The sequence below is a fragment of the Triticum urartu genome, chromosome 3A (assembly GCF_056163025.1).
Source record: "Triticum urartu cultivar PI428250 chromosome 3A, HENAU_Tu73, whole genome shotgun sequence".
In the NCBI taxonomy this organism is placed as follows: Eukaryota; Viridiplantae; Streptophyta; class Magnoliopsida; order Poales; family Poaceae; genus Triticum; species Triticum urartu.
The window spans coordinates 711,858,755-711,863,144 of record NC_141875.1 but is presented as its reverse complement, the minus strand read 5'-3'; the positions used below and the strand labels follow the sequence as shown (position 1 = coordinate 711,863,144).

The window sequence follows — 4,390 nt, the reverse complement described above, 5'->3', positions numbered from 1 at the left end:
CAGCTCAAACTTGCCCGGGCTCCACAAAATTCCTGGCTCCGCCCCTGTGTACGTGCCTCACCATGTACTTGAATTCAGTATCACTTTAAGTGATGATTATTTGCCAGATATTTGGACATGAACTTTATTTTCGTCGACCATACAAAGGAGAACTTCTTTTATATACAATGCCTCACATATGATTATTTAGACAGAGGAAGAAGAATTCAAGGTGTGCGACCTGCATTTTTTTCTATGAGCACATGGAGCGTCGAGAGGGATATATGCATAACTCATGCAGCCTAGAGCATCTCGAGCCGTTGGCCCCACAGGCGGCTCGAAAATCGTCACCTGGGGGTGAATCGGCGGAAAAATCTGGGGGCGATCAGGTTCCCAGCCGACGCTCCCAGAGTCGGCCCCAGGCGCCTGTTTTAAACTTGTTTGAACATTTATTTGACTAAAATTTGATGAACGGGACAAATATTCGGCGAAACAGTACATTACTTCGGTGAATTGAAATAGTTTTTTACATAGATAAAATACTTAAAAAAATAAACGCGACTACAGGTTGAATAACGCGCTGACAGAGGCGAAGTCCCCGCCGACGTCGCCGCCGCCGCCGTTGTCCTCGGCGTCCTTCTCCTCCATCACACGGCCGCCCCTGCTGGACCCCTGCCCAGGGTCGCCTTGGCGGACCGGTGGCGGCGCTGTCGTCGTCGAGGAAGACCATGCCTCCCTCGTCGCGGCCACGGCGCTGAGAGGCAAACTTCTCTAGGGCGAGGCGCTGGCGCTCCTGCTCCGTTCGCGCCCAGTCTTCGCACGCCCACTTCAAGGCCGCCGCGTCGTCCAGCCCTGCCTCCGTCTTCACGCCGACGAGCCCTGGCTCCGTCTTCACGGCGGCGAGCCCCGGCTCCATCTTCGGCTTGACGAAGCGAGGAGGAGCCAAGGAAGAGGTGCACCCGCCCTCGTTGATGATGACGCCGGCGCTACGGGTGCGTCGGCCGAGCGGCGTCTCTGCGGGCTCGGCCTTGACGCTGTAGAGCGCCGGCGAGCCGGAGGAGTGGGAGGAGGAGCGAGAGGAGGAAGATGAGCAGGTCCTCCTCGGCATCCATTGGCCGCCGCCTCGGCGCGTGGCCGGGGCGGCAGGGTATGTCACCGGCGGGTCGTTGCCGCCCTCGAGGTGCTGGAGAATGGCGTGGAGAGTGCGGCCAGGGGCGCCCCACCACAGGCGGCGGCCCTCGCTTTTCTTCGTCCCCCACCGCGCCGCGCCGCATGTCGGCGCTGGAAGTACGAAGCCCACGCCTCGTGGTTGCCAGCGGCGTTCTGCGGGAGGGCCCGCTGCTCCTCCATCAGCGACGCCCGCACGCGGTCGACCTTGTCGGCGAAGTAGTCGGGGCGCGTGGTGACGTCTGGCAGCGGGGGAATGGGGACGCCGCCGACGCTGAGCTTGCACCGTCCCGGCGTGCGCATGTCGGGAGGCGCTGGGACGTTGGCCTCGAATAGCAGGTACGCTTCCCACTCGTGCAACGAGCGACGGCCGAAGCCACTTGGCCGCCGACCCATCGTCGGGGAACCTCTTGCCCATCGTCGCAGCTGGGCACGGGGAGAGAGTGGAGGAACTTCGGCGGCGGTGGCACACGGGAAGAGAGGGGAGGAACTTCGGCGGCGGCGGCGCACATGGAGAGAGAGAGAGAGCTCGGCGGCTATGGGCGGGGTGCGGCCAGAGGAGAGGGGAGGCGCTGCTTATATAGCGGCCGGAGGGTGTGGTCGCGGTGTGTACGCGTGGCGGGAGGTGGTGCATCGTCGTGCCGCGCCGCCCATGAGGAATCAATGAAAGGCTGGCCGGCGGCAGCCTTGTCATTGATTCCTCGCGGGAAACCGAGGCGATGAGGACGATGAGGCGCGGTGGTCGCTGACTCGGCGGGCCCGCCATTCTTTTGCGCCAAAACCGATTGCCCTGCCACCCCCGGGTGCCACCCAACGTGCTGGGGTTGGCCTGGGTCCGCCGGCGCCAGTTTCGGTCTAAACCGACGAAAAATAGGTTCCCAGAAGCACGACTGGGTCGATTTTTAAGCGTCGGCGCTAAAAAATCTTCTGTAGGGGGGCTTGTTGGGGACGCGGCTGGAGATACTCTTAGTATGTTAAGCCTCTGGGAAGTCAAGATTACACGCTAGCTTTATGCGCTCATGTTTCTCTCTTCTAGGGATTATTTCTCTTATATTGAAGTGTCAAACTTCAATCTATTTGCACGACTGTATTCTACAGGATGAATTCTATCCACTGGCTACCCTATGTATATACCAATAAAATAAGCAAACTCCTATGGAAGCATGTAACATCCATGTACTTGTAATATGTACGGTGATGAATGAAATACTGAGTTCTCATAATTATTTCCGTGTTTGACGTTCTATTTTGTTTTCGAAACACTGAACATATGTGTTCAATAGAAAACGAAAAAAAAACACTGAACAACTAGTTTTACAGGTAACAATAATACTTGTGGCGCGTCTCACACGCTCATGGCTGCGTTAACCATAGCCTGCTGTTTAAGGATAAGTGTATGCGTCAAATTAAGAACCAGTCCTTGGACATAGCCACATATAGCGATGTAGCCACTGAGCTTACAGTTGGACTGCTTCTCTATGCTAATGTTCATCAAAGCATCCTCGCCAAACACACTCTTGGCGTAGAGATTGGCACCAACAAATCCACAGTCCCCTTCAAGCGCAGACAATGGTGTTAGGCAGTTCATGTTTGTTGACATGATTATAAAATTCACAAATGCCTTCTCATCACGAAGCGTGGTATTGACCTTCACCTTAACTTTCGACGGACACTCAGCCCACATCTTTCGGATAGCTACATCAGTGCATGTGGCAGGTGTCATGTAATCCGCAATGCTAATGCTCATATCTTTTAGGATCACCTCTGAAGGCCCCATTTAATCTGAAGTCTCGTAAACGATGTGAGTAATTATAATTCCAACATTTGATGAAGAAACCTTGATGTTGGCCTGGATCACCTCTTCTCCTTTTTTAGTGGAGGTTGCCATCAATCGGGAGATGGCTTTGTCAATCCTGAAACTCTGTGGCTCCATCCTTAATTAATAAGCCATTGCATGGGTGTTTACATGTTTGTAATGACCCTGGATCTCGATCAGGGAATTGGGGGAGGAAGGAGAGAACAGAGTAGGTGAGGGAGAGACTTGGAGGAAGGGGAAGGTTCTATTCATTACACGCTATCGATCTGATAGGTGACTCGCCCATATGTAGCTGCCCTCCTGGGCCACTCTTACGCGGCCTCCGGCCCACACACGCACACCAGGCCCAAGGCCCACACACGCACACCAGGCCCAAGGCCCAGTTCAATTATCTGAATAACTGACTGCACTAGTTCAGTCCGCTACTAATGCATCAGTAGGCGCGACATTTTCCTCCTCTTGAGATGAAGCTCCTTTCCAGATACAGGCTGATGGGTAGCGGTGACGAAGAACGTCATAATCTTCCCAAGTGGTGGCTGTCGGCGGCATGTTTGGCCACTGAGGGAGTCCTGGATTAGGGGGTCTCCGGACAGCCGGACTGTTAGACTATGAAGATACAAGATTGAAGACTTCGCCTCGTGTCCGGATGGGACTCTACTTGGCGTGGAAGGCAAGCTAGGCAATACGGATATGTATATCTCCTCCTTTGTAACCGACCTTGTGTGACCCTAGCCCTTTCCGGTGTCTATATAAACCAGAGGGTTTTAGTCTGTAGGACAACATACAATCATACCATAGGCTAGCTTCTAGGGTTTAGCCTCTCCGATCTCGTGGTAGATCAACTCTTGTAATGCTCATATCATCAAGAATAAATCAAGCAAGACGTAGGGTTTTACCTCCATCAAGAGGGCCCGAACCTGGGTAAAACATCGTGTCCCCTACCTCCTGTTACCATCGGCCTTAGACGCACAGTTCGGGACCCTCTACCCGAGATCCGCCGGTTTTGACACCGACATTGGTGCTTTCATTGAGAGTTCCTCTGTGTCGTCGCCGTTAGGCTTGATGGCTCCTACGATCATCGATAGCGATGCAGTCCAGGGTGAGACTTTTCTCCCCGGACAGATCTTTGTGTTCAGCGGCTTCGCACTGCGGGCCAACTCGCTTGGCCATCTGGAGCAGATCGAAAGTTATGTCCCTGGCTACCAGGTCAGGTTTGGAAGTTTAAACTACACAGCCGACATCCGCGGAGACTTGATCTTCGACAGATTCGAGCCCCTGCCTTGTGCGCCGCGCGGTCACGATGAATACGATTTAACTCTTTCATCGGACCGTATTCAGGAGATCGCACCGGCAGCTGCTCCGAGCATCAATTCGGAGCCAGTTGCGCCATCCATGGACGGGTGGATGGACACCGTCACGGAGGCCGTA

At 54.4% G+C, this 4,390-nt stretch overlaps 1 pseudogene; it reads right to left on the bottom strand.

Moving 5' to 3' along the window:
• Window positions 1-2,491: 2,491 nt before the first annotated feature.
• On the bottom strand, window positions 2,492-2,923 carry LOC147982011 (coatomer subunit beta-1 pseudogene; annotated as a pseudogene).
• Window positions 2,924-4,390: the final 1,467 nt, after the last annotated feature.